This window comes from Bicyclus anynana, chromosome 20, assembly GCF_947172395.1.
Source record: "Bicyclus anynana chromosome 20, ilBicAnyn1.1, whole genome shotgun sequence".
In the NCBI taxonomy this organism is placed as follows: domain Eukaryota; kingdom Metazoa; phylum Arthropoda; class Insecta; order Lepidoptera; family Nymphalidae; genus Bicyclus; species Bicyclus anynana.
This window is the reverse complement of record NC_069102.1, coordinates 9,967,917-9,982,870: the sequence shown is the minus strand read 5'-3', so window position 1 is coordinate 9,982,870 and position 14,954 is coordinate 9,967,917. Positions and strand designations below refer to the sequence as shown.

Sequence of the window (14,954 nt, the reverse complement as noted above, 5' to 3'; positions counted from 1 at the left end):
CCGATGATTCCAAAATTCTATAGCTGAAAACAGCATTTTTTCTGACTGATACTCGTAGATATGATTAGATCCTTTCCTCTACCTCTGTAAAACTTGTATGCAATCTTTTCCGATCATCCGTTGAGTAATATAAGCTTTAAAACTTATCCATCATAATTATATAAAATTGCATTTTTGTGAGACAAATTGAAATCAAAGTTAAGGAAACTAACTTAGTGTTTGCCAGTCTGGGAATTGCAAGAGGCATGGTGGCCCTATATCTGGCTCAATGGCGCGGGGCGGCGCCCGAGCCTCCGCTAGTCGCGACTCACGCCCCAGAGGGGCAGCACGTGTCCTCGCTCCCGCTCGCGACTTATGTAACCATCCGCACGGCGATTCCGCAGCCTCTGAGCCCCTTCCCTCCATCGACCCCGCGACCCACGCGTTACACCGCCGCGAGGCGCGAACGTTCGCGGAGCCGGCCGATCCGTATCGACTGATAAACTCCTCCGATCCTCGCGTTGTGCAATAACCGTCAGCTGAGAGGTGACATAATCGATGCAGTGAGCACCGGTGACCGGTGAGTGATCCCCGATCCCGTGTATTACATAACGGGACTTGTGCCGGACAGGTGCCGAGCTGTACTGACGGATGGATCTATCATCTGTAAGGCTCAGAGTAATTCTCAGAAAGATGCCCATTGTTCCATCGTCCCGGACGATACTCAGTACTCACTGTAGCTTCACTACGAGTCAGGCGATGAATGAATGAATGAATTTATTTATAGAACTCCTTTTACAGTTCACTGACTATCTAAACATATCACGATCGTTCATAATGGGAAGAATGTCCTTAGACGGTTATGTAATATTGGAAAGAAAGGTCTTTCACAATACCTAATTGGATAGCCCGTCCAGCCGTGGCGAGGGATGGGATGATTTTGCAATTTTTACCCCGACTTAAAATGAATGAAAAACAGAAAAAGAAAAGGTGGAAAGGTCTCATTTGATTGTTTACTTAAAAGCATATCTGTGACTTCATATCAAGTATAAATATAAATATGAATACTTGAAGTCATAAAGATTAAATTTAGATAATGATATGAGTTTCATAATTCCCATTAAAAGCTAAAGCGAGGAAACTTTGAAATTGTTTTGAGGAATGCTTTCCGCGATACCAAGTGTAATAGGATTAGTGAGGTATCATTAACAACTATTAGAATGGATATTAGACTAAAAGTCCATAAACTAAAAGTCCTTAGAAGACTAAAAGACTAAAAGTTCTACCTATAGGCTAAGATGGTTGTAAGACGATGTTTCTCTTTTTTTTATTCGCTTTAGGTTTAGTTTTATTATGTTGCTAAAGGTTGCTAAAGCTGTTTTTTATAAATCTTTCGCATGGAAAATTCTTTTAAAAGTTCGACATACTTATGCTCATCGAAGCATGAGTTACTTTACTGAGGGAGTTTTTTTTATTAAGAATTCACCTTCATTAAGTTAGTTCTGACAAATTTGCGTGGTAGGATAAAAATAAATTAGATATTTAACTACAATTATTGATATAATATGCTAAGCTAAACCAGTTTCCAACGTACTTATTTATATTTTGCATTTTATTTATTATTTTATTCTACTATACTGCAACATAAACCACTGTTGGTCTCACTGTTCACTGATTATTATATTGTTATTTATGATATAAATAAACAAAATTAAAAAACAAACAAAAAGAAAAAAAAAACATAGCTGAACTGGCCCAGTGTGTAGTAACCTGGAACCTTAAAAAAAAAGCGCAAAGATTATTGTATAGAAGTCATCATTGGGACAGCGTAAAATATACGTTTTTTGTTAAAAACTATTTCGTTAGTTTTTTGTAATGTTTTAAAACTGTAATTTTTTTTAATGCAGATCGACTCCACTACAATTAACTAGCGTCATTCCATTGTTTTAGATAACAATCGTGAATGATACATGATTTAAAACGACGACCTATCACAGCCAGACTTGCCTCATTGATCAAAGACGAATGTTTTGTCAGTCAGATTTGATTTCGATTATTATATTCCGTAGAAAATATCAAAAAATTACGTTTAGGTATATCCAAAATACTAGGAAAATTGATATAGTCCAGATACTCTACAAATCTATTACTTCTGAAAACCACCACATTCTAAACTTCACAGTTGCCTTTTGCTAGAAGAATGACCAACACTCAGCTTTAGTAAAATTCTGAAAGAATAATTGTATTCTTTTGGAATTTTACTAGGTAACTTCAGCTATCTTATCCTAATAACTATACAAATCATGCCCTCGTGGAATGGTGGAAAGAATACTGGCTGATGCATTTCCGCGTTGGGAAACTAGACTGATCCTTTGCGAAAAAAATGAGCTGCGGTGAAATAATTCGGAGTTTTTTTTGCCACTGCTACTCCATGGCCTAAAAGGATCAAATACATATGTAAAACTCGGTCAATGTCATTCTAGTAAAATTAGGAAGGTCTGACACAGGTAGACTCTTAGTCCGAGCTTGTTTCTACACTAGGGCAGAAAAGGAGCCTTTTAACTAGAAGGTGAGTATATTTTTAACGGTAACTCGACATCGTGTAACTCATACAAAACCCAAATAGATTTGACCCAATTCAGAAAAACCATTTCCCAAGTTATTGATCATGTTATGGAACTTCATAAAGCGTAAATATATTGGAAATGTTATAGAGTGCAATTCATTTTCCATTTCAACGAAAGTTTGATGTTTACTACATATTGTCGATTAAATAAACTCGATTCAATTAAATTCTAGCATTTTTATTTTCATGAAGAACTTGTGAGTTTTTTGGCAGTTCTTCTCAATAGAATCTGCTTCCTGAACTAGTGGTTAAGTCATTTTGCTGACATGATTTTTCAAAAGTGTAATAGAAGCCTACATGAAATAAATGAATTTGAATACGAATCTGAATTCTACGGAGACAAAGTCAAACGTGCCATTTGGTATAAGAAATAATAAGTTATTCAATAAATACATAGTTCAGTAGGTATCATAGCTATTCTCTTTCTACAATCGCTAACTGCGTTTGTAAAAAGAAGCGTGTCACATACTACAGGCCCAGCATTGTAGATGGAAAAAAAGGCGTGAAAACTAAAGGTTACTTGTATCTAAAAAAAGATATTGCGCGTTAGATAACAGCCCCTGTTTTCTTTTCCTTTTTTTTTTACATTATGTTATACGTTTACTTAGGTATAAGGTAGAAATATTAATCCTCTGAAATGAAGAATATTTTATGCAATGAAAGGCTTTATAGAATTACATATGATGCTAAATAATCTGGTATATAATTATAATTGACCCTATATATAGTCTAGCTGACGCGGCGCGGTTGCACCCGCGTGGTTCCCGTTCCCGTGAGAATACGGGGATAATATATAGCCTATAGCCTTCCTCGATAAATGGGCTATCTAACACTCTAAGAATTTTTCAAATCGGACCCGTAGTTATTGAGATTAGCGCGTTCAAACAAACAAACTCTTCAGCTTTATAATATTAGTATAGATTTTTTTCTTATATTTTTTTGACAAATTGTATTTTTTAACATTGTTAATAAAGAAAAAAAGAATAACAATCAATAAAAGAAAGAAATTCAGAGTACAATACACTTATCCACTAATAATATTTTATTTTTGTATTTAATGCTTACCCTAACGGGAAACCCTGTGCACGTCACTCATCATCATTATCAACCCATATTCGGCTCACTGCTGAGCTCGAGTCTCCTCTCAGAATGAGAGGGGTTAGGCCAATAGTCCACCACGCTGGCCCAATGCGGATTGGCAGACTTCACACACGCAGACAATTAAGGAAATTATCTGATGTGCAGGTTTCCTCACGATGTTTTCCTTCACCGTTTGAGAAACGTCATATTTAATTTCTTAAAATGCACACAACTGAAAAGTTGGAGGTGCGTGCCCCGGGCCGGATTCGAACCTACACCCTCCGGAGTCGGAGGCAGAGGTCATATACACTGGGCTATCACGTCTCTCGCACGTCTGTGCACGTCACTAATCATACCTAAATGTTACTAGTAGTGTGGTAGCCACGACCGAAGCCTACCAACAGAAGAATTCAGCCCCCCTAGCTAAGTGGCACGTCGATTCTCTTTCGACGATCGCTAACGCTTCGAAAACTATAAAAATATATGGGAATGACAGATCTTGATCACGTGACCTGTCGATAGCAAATATTATTCCCATACATCTTTCTAGTTTTCGAAGCGCTAGCGATCGTAGAAAGAGAATCGACGTGCAACTTGGCTAGGGGGGCTGATCTTTTTTGTTATAAAACAAAGCATAAAAGTACAAAAGGACAGTGAGGTCAAACTAGAACTAAGAATACACTAAGTGTCCATGGAAAAATAAATAAAAACCATTTGCAAATGCAGTCTTTTTAGTTCCCTTGCATTACAACAGTCTGAAGAATAATTACCTATATTTTTTCCCAGCTCTTGACTACTTTACTACATATTTCAAAGTAGCTTTTTACCACGGAAGTCTATTATTAGATAACTAATTTAGCGTTCACATGTTTTGCAAATTTCCATGAAGCAAGAAAGGTCGCTTACTACATTAATTAGGAAAACTAGCAGCCATTTTTCTTTATTAAGATACTTTATAATTTCCTGTATTTAAAGGACAATGTAAATTTCTATGGCGTTTACTTGTTTTTAAAAATAACTTATTTTAAAAGCATATATGGTTTTATCGACTTTTTTTATTCTTTACAAGTTAGCCCTTAACTACAATCTCACCTGATGGTAAGTGATGATGCAGTCTAAGATGGAAGCGGGCTAACTTGTTAGGAGGATGAAAATCCACACCCCTTTCAGTTTCTACACGGCATCGTACCGGAACGCTAAATCGCTTGGCGGTACTTCTTTGCCGGTAGGGTGGTAACTAGCCATGGCCGAAGCCTCCCACCAGCCAGACCTGGACCAATTAAGAAAATCTCAATCAATCTCAATTTTAGTTTATTTTTTTTTAGTTCTTCCTCGAGTAGTCTATACTGGCACTACATTTTAGCGCTACCTTGTTGTCTTTAGTCAATCACTCTTGTCATGATTCTATTACGTGGTCCTGTGTTCGACTCCTATTAGGGTTAGGATGTGAAATATTTCATAACTAGCTGCGCCCCGTGGTGTTACCCGCGTATAATGTATGTACATACGTAATTTAGTTATTCCAGGATAAAAAGTAGTCTATGTGTTAATTCAGCTTATGGTCTATCCCCATTGTAAATTTCAGCTAATTTGGTTCAGTAGACGCGGCGTGAAAGAGTACCTAAGTGTTCATTTACACGAGCGGCAGCTGCTACCGACGACGGCAGTCAGCGACGTCTCGGCGGCAGCCAACGGCAGTCGATTGCAGTCGGCGACCGGCGTCGACCGCCGCCGAGAGTCGACTGCAGTCGGAGACGCCGTCGCCTGCCGCCTTGACGTCGCTGACTGCAGTCGACTGTGGTCGTCGATAGAGTTGCCGCTAGAGTAAATGAACCCTAACAAACATTAAAACCGTCATAACCATCAGTTTCTCGCAAATATCGGGGAAAACATGATTTTTTACGGGATAAAGAGCGGTGTAAATTAATTGTATTATCTATTTTCATTTTAAATTTCATCCAAATCGGTTTAGTAGTTGCGGCGTTAAATTGTAACGAACACTCATACAAACTTTCGCGTTTATAGTATTAAGTTGGATTTTCTAAGAAATTTTAAAGTATAAACTTAGCTCGGAGTTGGAACTTGTTGGTGTTACACCTTTGTACCTCAAAGAGCTATTTATTCCGGTAATAACCATTAAAATTGTTGTAAGTAAATTGTTAAACATTATCACCATAAGCTCGACATCCCATTGTAGCAGTAGGCATGGTGGTTCAAAGCTCCATGTTCTCTCTCCTATAATTAGAGGCATAGCCTAGCCTAGCCATTTGTAGCAGGCAGATGATGATATTATGAATCAGTGGTGTACACTTCATAGATTCACAAACAAATGCACTGCATACCCTAAGGACTTAATACAAACGTATGTTGGACCACAGAATGCATACATGGACAAGGAATTTTCCAATCTTCACTTGTGCATACCCTAGTAAAAATTTTATGCACACCACTGTTACGAAGGCACATTAAGGTTGGAGCGCAATAGACGGTGACATTTGGACTTCTGTCCTTGATGTCTGACTATAGTGGAGTGTCGTGAGTTAGTGTCGGGCATGTTGCGATAGTATTAAGTGACGAGGCGTTTGGTGCCCTGGCTTTTGTGATATATCGTTGTTCTGACGTCTAAAGTGGTTTATTTGTGATGTTTGAAATTAATATTGTTTATAAAGGCTGATGATGATTTTACGAAGGTACATTAAGGTTACAGCGCAATAGACGGTGACATTTTGACTTGTCTGTCCGATGTCGCACAGTCCTTTCCCCCCGTCGCCCGCTTATCACGGGAGTGTCATCAACAAACTTGCTAAGCTATAGTGGAGTGTCGTGACTTAGTGTCGGGCATGTTGCGATAGTATTAAGTGACGAGGCGTTTGGTGCCCTGGCTTTTGTGATATATCGTTGTTCTGACTTCTAAAGTGGTTTATTTGTGATGTTTGAAATGATTATTATTCAGCAGGCTAATTCACTGATTTTATAGTTAGTTGACATATAACTACGAAATTGAGATTCTATGTTTATTTTCATCATGATCGTCATTATTAACAACCCATATACGCCTCACTGCTGTTTCTTTTTTTAATACTTATATAATGTATAAATACACACAGACACTGAAAAACACCCACGCTCATCACACAAATATTTTCCACCAGTGAGAATCGAACCCACGGCCCTGGATGTAGAAAGCAGGGTCACTACCCACTGCACCACGTGGCCGTCAAAGTTGATCGTCATTGTTAAGATCGAGTTTTCTCTGAAAAAGAGAGGGGTTCGGGCAGACTTCAAACACGCAGATAATTAAGAAAATTCTCAAGTATGCAGGTTTTCTCACAATTTCAAAAAACAGTTTTTCCTTCACCGTTTGAGACACGTGATATTTAATTTCTGAAAACGCATACAACTGAAAAGTTGGAAGTGCATGCCCCGCACCGGATTCGATTCAAAAAGTTTTAGTCATGTTATTATATTTATTAACTTTTATAGACAATTTTAGTTTTACAGTTAGGTTAGTTAATATGTGCCTACTTGGAAATAAGTTTAAAGTCAGGACTTCACACTTAAAGCTACAGTGATTACTAGACAGCTAGAGATGTCGTCGAATGTTTCCATTTGCGCACTTTTACTGCTAAAGAAACTTATTTACGATTCAGGGTTATCTTTATGACTGTGTTCTTTTTAAAGCAGCGTCGCAATTTGTCTCTTTTACTTAACGAATATAATTTCGTTTGGTTCCACTTTGATTTTATGAGTTGAGTGTAAAATTTGTTCGTTTAATTTCGATGTTACTCGTAGGTATCTGATACCAAAGATTTTATAATAGAAATATGTCACTAACGCGTCAAAACTGAGGCGAACAAAAGTGACTAATTGACCGCATTTCATTGAGTTGCATAATAAACAACAAATAATAGCTAAATATATACTTGTTGTGTGTCTAGGAATCCTACTATCCTACTAATATTATAAACGCGAAAGTTTGTTTGGATGTTTGGATGTTTGTTACTCTATAACGCCGCTACTACTGAAGCGATTTAGCTAAATTTGGAATGGAAATAGATTTTACTCTGGATTAACACATAGACTACTTTTTATCCCGAAAAAATCCATGGTTTCCCAAGATTTTCGCAAATCTGATGCTTTTGATGATATGAATGTTTGTTACTCTTTCACGCCTTAACTACTGAACCGAATTAGCTGAAATTTGGTATTGAGATATATTATAGCCTGGTGAAGTCGCGGGCGTCCGCTAGTTTATGCATAAATATATAATGGAATTACCTAATAATGAAAATGTGCATGTGTAGAGTATTTAAATTCAGCTCTATTTTTGCGGTGATTTTGACGACCTCCGTGGCGCAGTGGTATGCGCGGTGGATTTACTAGAGGAAAGTCCTGGGTTCGATCCCCGGCTGGGCCGATTGAGGTTTTCTTAATTGGTCCAGGTCTGGCTGGTGGTAGGCTTTGACCGTGGCTAGTTACCACCCACCGGCAAAGACGCACCGCCAAGCGATTTAGCGTTCCGGTATGATTTCGTGTAGAAACCGAAAGAAGTGTGGATTTTCATCCTCCTCCTAACAAGTTAGCCCGTTTCCATCTTAGACTGCATCATCACAAAAAAAAAGGTGATTTTGTAGGCACGTAACATGTCTTTAGCATAAAATATCGGTGCCGACTACGGAGTATAATGGGATTTAAAAAGTACATTTTTATCCTCTTTGTAAATTATACAGTGTTTGAGCATTTTATTAATGTCTAGACATCAAGAAATGGAATTACAGCATTAATGGTTTTTTGATTTGGTGCTTTTAAGTGTAATTATTTCACTTTTTATTTGTGCTCGGCGATAATTTTGTTTTTTTCAACGTCTCTATTATTATTAACGTTCTCTGTCGTCCTTTTGAAGTTATTACGACGACAAATGAGTGTTATTTTATTTTGTACTAGCGGATGCCCGCGACTTCGTCTGCCCTTAGACATATTTAATCCAGCCCTTACAGTAGTATCGCTGTAAAAATGGAGTAACTTCTACCGTTTTCCCAACATCTCCTTCACTGTTCTGCTCCTATTGATCGTATCGTGATGAAAAGTGTAACCTGCCCAGGAGCGTGAAGAATAATTATACCAAGTTTAGTTTAAATCCGTCGAGTAGTTTTTGTTTATATAACGAACATAAAGACAGACAAAAATTTTACTGATTGCATTTTTAGCATCAGTATCGATCACTAATCACCCCCTAATAGTTATTTTGGAAATATATTTCATGTACAGAATTGACCTCTCTACAGATTTTTTATAAATATAGATATATTTTTTTAATTAGTACATTGTACATAGACGGTGACAGAAACACAACTAATATATAATTGGTTTTCCGTTGTAGGTAAAATAAATTCGATTTTGATATAAAAACACAGTATAATATTTTTTTCAGCAATATATTTCTGCTAACTTTCAAGCTAAGGTAACATAAGGTAACGTAAGGGATATGTAATGCGGAGGGATGAAAGTCATATTACCAGAAGAATGTTGAAATTCCAAGTGGAAAGACACAAGAGGAGAGGAGAGCCAAGGATGAGATGGTTGGAGTGTGTAAGAGAGGAAATGTATGTAAAGGGAGTGGATGATGAGTTGACGAGTAATAGAGAAATGATTAATTAATTAATGAAAAGATTAATGGAGAAGATTAACATATTTTGCCGCCCCTTAAGTGGGATAAGGTAAAGGCTAAAGTGGATGATGATGATGATGATGATGATGATATTTTAAGCTAAGTATGGTTCTTATGTTTTGTACGGTATTCAATTCGACGACCTGCGTGGCGCAGTGGTACGCCCGGTGGATTTACAAGACGGAGGTCCTGAGTTCGATCCCCGGCTGGGTTGATTGAAGTTTTCCTAATTGGTCCAGGTCTGGCTGGTAAGAGGCTTTGGCCGTAGCTATTCACCACCCTACCGACAAAGACGTACCGCCAAGCGATTTAGCGTTCCGGTACGATGTAGAAGTTAAGAAGGATGTGTAGAAACTGAAAGGAGTGTGGATTTCATCCTACTCCTAACAAGATAGCCCGCTTCCATCGTAGATTGCATCATCAAGGGGTAACTTGTTGAATAATAAAACATGGAGTTTGTGCCATGGTAGCTTATAAGTTTAAAGAGTATTTTTATATAGGCATGGATATTTTTCAAGTAAATCTCAGTTAAAAAAACACGCACGCAGCGCAGCTCGTTCGCCCAGATATTGTCTTTGTCAGTAATACATTTTACCAGTTTTTGCCCTCAACTGTACTAGCGTGAAGCTTGGTGTGTGGGCTTTATGTAAAATTGATTGATTGGTCCCAGCCGCGACTTCATCACACTGCGTCATCTCTACTGAACGATATAATATGAAACGTGACGATGATACTAAAGTTATTTCTCAAATAAAGACAACTTGATTGATCTTTTTCAATTCTGAGTGGAATATTTAGAAACAACATCAAACACTTGATATAGCGCTTAGCTTAGTGCTTTTGGAATAGACTGATTATGATGCGGCTTTTGTTTGAATGTTGACGTCATCGCAATGACTTTAGCTACTAAAAATGATGATTCGATGAACCAAATTTCTGTTGCCAACAAGAAAACGTACAAACAAATAATTATAAGTCTACAAAAAATGTTGGTAAACTCATGCTGTATTGGATATGGTCAACGATTTTTGCTAGTCCCCATTGGACAAATTAAAGATGAATTAAGAATGTCGTTGTAGCATGGATTTTTTGATAAAGTGATGTGGTTAGGGTAGGCATGAGTCGGGGATGGGCAATTCTCTTTAATAATAATAATAATTTATTTGCTGAAACTGTGGGTTACAATGGTTCTTACACTATATAAAAAAAATCCAACATAATTTACTGTCATGTAAGCGTGCACATATTAACAGTATTTTACAATAATTTATTATACTAAAACGTCAATATTTATAAACTAAACGTTAAGCTTCAGTTAGATGATATTTGTAATAATTGTAAGTGTAGTGCTGTTTCATTACATATCAAAGTTTCATCGTGACGCAAAAACTTTTTTCCTGGTGCAAATAATGTAGTGGGACATCTCCTTTATACCTAAGTAAAATGTTAAATGAAGGTTAGTCTGTGATAACAAAATTTATAAATAAAACAAATATAAAAATCCCTTTTATCGCTTAGCAAAATATTTAGAAAGCATTAATTGATAAAGCACACAGTGCAGTCAATTTGCCGCGAGCTGTCAATTCGTTACAAGGAACGTGATGTTGTCCCGGTTATTGGCATTTCACGAGACTGTGTTTGCTTTTCTCTGTTGGTGAAATGATTTGATAAAATTGCAATTAGGTATATGCGGCTTTAAATTGCGATATTTATTAAAAACCCGGTCTGTTTACTAAAAGAGATGATCCATTTTAGATCCAATCTTGTACCCCGTATCATTAAACTTTAAAAATACAAGGATTTTATTAAAATTAAAAGAAATAAATAAAATTAAAACAAAAGTTTTTGAGATAAATCAAGATGGCGCCCTTAAAACAACTATGACATGACAATCTCAACATTCCGCCAGTATAACCCGTATTGGTGTTGCATTTCTTGGGAGAAAATGCATATTTTTTCGAAAGAATTAAAGTAAATTCGTAGATTTGTATAATCAAAAATAGTTAAAAATAGTAAATTGTTATACAAGGGGCTAAAAAAACCATTTTAAACGAGGTATTTTTAGGGCACGAGCTGAAGGCGAGGGCCGCCTAAATAGAAACCGAGTTTATAATGGGTTTAGCCCCGCGTGTAACACAATTCTTTTCACTACGATTGCGAGAAAATAAAATAACTCGGTACAGTATTCAATGTTTTATTTTATTTGAAAAATAAATGTAGGTACAAAATGCTACAACTTTAGATGTTAGGGGAGATGCTTTTACCCGGTAACTTAATTACCGACTGCTGTGAAGTTGACTAATGAGTATGAGGGGTACACATGGGAGATAATTGTTTAAAAAACACCATCCGTAACTGAATGCACTTGTTGTTCTTTTCTCCACTTATTAAATTTTTCGTTAAGTAGGTGTTTCATTTGTAAGTCTTTTTTCTTAAATCTCGCTCTATTCGCAACTCAATAAAAATGAAATAAAAAAATGAACACATTCCACAGACAAGAACGCTGCATTTCATTCCAATTTAAAGTTTTCATCAGGGCCTTACCTATAATGATTCTATTTTCGATTAAAACCACCTCCGTTTTATAGAAGGCTAGTGCTTGGCTAGTACTCGTAACAGACAGGAATTAAAAAAACAAAATTACTTTAGCCCCTAGAGGCTGAAATGCTTGTTTAGCTCCGCTGTGGAGTGGTAATATGACAGTGTTTTGAGCATTTAGTGAATACATAAATACCATTCAGCTTTACATCACACTTTATAAATCATATTACAGTCCTCTCATTGACTACATTATTGACAAATGTATCGGAAAGGAATAGAGCGGTGAATAAAGCTTCCAGACAGAAGCTCGTTCCGGCGCACGTGTCAAATTACTTCGACATTTTCCAGTTGGTATTCAAGAATTTTGACGTATACGTCAAGTGGATGAATGCCTGTAATATCGCATGTCTCCAAGCCCTTTGTTAGTGGGCTTTTGTATCCAAATGCTTCTCTATTTGCCCCGTCGTCTCCGATGACGTGTTTAGGCGTGAAATGATTGATTGCGCCGCAAAAAGGTCGGATTCGGAACTTCCAATAGACGCAAAAGTTGAGTTTAAAACACTGGGATGGATACACAGCTACTTAATACTTGTTGCGTATTATTGTTGAACTTCTAAATTAACTTTTTTGTTCCCATTTAGAGTTTATTTAAGGATTTATTGTACTACGCAATTTATATTATGTACAGCTATAACCATCGATATCAATCGTTACATGGGCCCCTTCATACTAAATAACGCATAATTTCATGTCATTACCCAAAGACGTGCACGAACATCTTTATCTTAGTACGTAACAAGTGCATGCCGTGAGTGGACGTGGACTTAAAAAATGTTTACTGTTTTATTTTATTTTAATCCGTTAATTATGACTTAGTGTTTAATTTGGAAGTGTAAAAACACAAGCCACAACATGAATAAAGAGAAATGTGTTACGTGTGATGATACTCAATGTGTGAAACCAATGACAATTCCGCGACGCTTGAGGCCCATCTAACGATCTACGATCGATGCCTATAACACGGGAACAAAATTCCCTTAGCTGTATTTGTCTGCATGTGATCGAATAATTGAAAATTACTGAATGGATTTTTTTTAAATAATATTTGCCGTAATGTATTTTAAATATGACCCCTTTACCGCTGAGCTATTAAGGCTTTGAATTACAAACGGATTGATCAAATCATGAGAGAGGGTTAGTTATATAATTTATTAAGGTTTTGTGTAAATTGACTGATAATGAGACTAAATACATGCGGGACGTGATAGTCTAGTGGGTATGACCTCTGCTTTCAATTCGGAAGAGGTAGATTCGAATCCGTTTATTAGTAGGACACTAAGTAAGTCACCTATTTAGTTTCAATTTCTTAACACGTTCTTCTTAATTGGCATATGGCAGTGTGATAGTCCAGTGGATATGTCCTTTGCCTCCGATTCCGGAGGGTGTGGGTTCGAATCCGGTCCGGAGCATGTACCTCAAATTTTTCAGTGAGCATTTTAAGAAATTAAATATTACGTGTCTCAGACGGTGAAGGAAAAACATCGTAAGGAAACGCATACCTGAGATTTTTTTTTCTTAATTCTCTTTGTGTGTGAAGTCTGCCAATCCGCATACGAACCGGTGGAAGAAACTTTACAAATAGTCAACTGACGTATCCAAAGTTCTTGTAAACTGAGCCTACTTGAAATAAATGAATTTTGAATTTAATTTTTTTGAATTTTGAACTCCTCACGTTTGGTGAGGAGACTCGTGCTCAACAGTGAGCCGAATATTATGGGTTGATGTTAATGAATGATGTTTTGATAAAAAAATCCGTTCATTTTTCACCAACGTGTATCAAAGGCCATCCCTCTTCTTCCCATGAAAGAAGACAAAGATTCAAATGGAACCATTACCTTTTATGTACGTAAAGGCTTTAAGGCACAATGGGAAGGGTGATTGGAAACAAATCGTTACTAGGTTTACGATACCCCAGGGCGAAAGCTCCAAAGGCCCGACGTTCAAACTTTATAACGCAATTGAACTCGTGCGGTGAAGAACAAGGCGGTCCAGGCATTAAAAGTTAGGCAACGTGTTTAATTGAATTATTACTTTTAAACGCCCGTTCTGTGGACGATATTCAACCGTATTTTATAACATTTTAAACTCCTTTTTAAGTTGATACTTTATAAGGCAATGTTAGTTTTAATATTTGATAGTGGCGGTTACTCAGACATCGGCTTTTTAAGTACAGTAACGCGCATTGTAGGGAAAAGTGGAAAGCATTGGAGGAGGCTTTTACCCTTAGGGGGTCCATATAAAACTAGAATTAAAAAAAAAAAATGTAAATATAATATACTTAGATAATATATATATATGTATACCTATTTTAGAAATGTAATATAAGAATGTGTTAGTTTTTAGGTTTATATGGAATTAAATAAAGCTTTATTATTATTATTATTATTATTATTATTAACGCGCATTGTAGTAGAGTTGTGGGCTTAAGCCCCATAACAAAATTATTTTTTGTTCATTGACTTTATAGTATATACTCTATCTCTCTAGTTATTGAGATAGATCTCAGAGTGATCATTCTTCTAGAATTTTAAAATGGCGGCTGGTGACAGCCCCTCTTTTTCTTCGGCCATTTTTAGTATTTTATAGTTGGAGTGCATTGTACAATCGATACTGAAGCCAAAAATATATATTTTTTTTATTTTTTGTCTGTTTGTCTGTATGTCGGTCTCGGTCTTTAACGCTGACCAAGCATCACGCTGAAACTACTGAATGAATGTAATTAAAACTTGGTACGATTTAAGACATGGATAGTTTTGTCGCAAAATTAAATCAAGAGAAGTAAAACGGGGGATGAAAGTTTGTATAGTTGTATATTGATTGATAAAAGTAACTTTTTTTGGCCATAGACATACATAGGGGTAAAAAGTTTACAACAATTTCCACGCAGGCGTCTGCTATTTATAAAATGATGTAGTTAGATTAATGCAACATACGAAGATTAATTAGATTAGATTCGAAGAGATCCACAGATTTCCCTGTAAACGGGCTTTATATGCTGAA

General features: G+C 36.6%; 1 protein-coding gene across 5 annotated transcripts in view; it reads left to right on the top strand.

Annotated features, from left to right (window-relative positions):
• The first annotated feature begins 289 nt into the window (after window positions 1–289).
• Window positions 290–14,954, top strand: part of LOC112057979 (potassium/sodium hyperpolarization-activated cyclic nucleotide-gated channel 2) — a 342,833-nt gene continuing 328,168 nt past the window's right edge. For 4 of the 5 annotated variants that reach the window (XM_024098604.2, XM_024098602.2, XM_024098603.2 and 1 more), the window contains exon 1: window positions 290–559. The gene's annotated coding sequence lies outside the window, so the exon portion shown is untranslated. Of the gene's footprint in view, window positions 646–14,954 lie in introns of all 5 variants that reach the window. The other variant, XM_052887779.1, reaches the window with a different exon arrangement.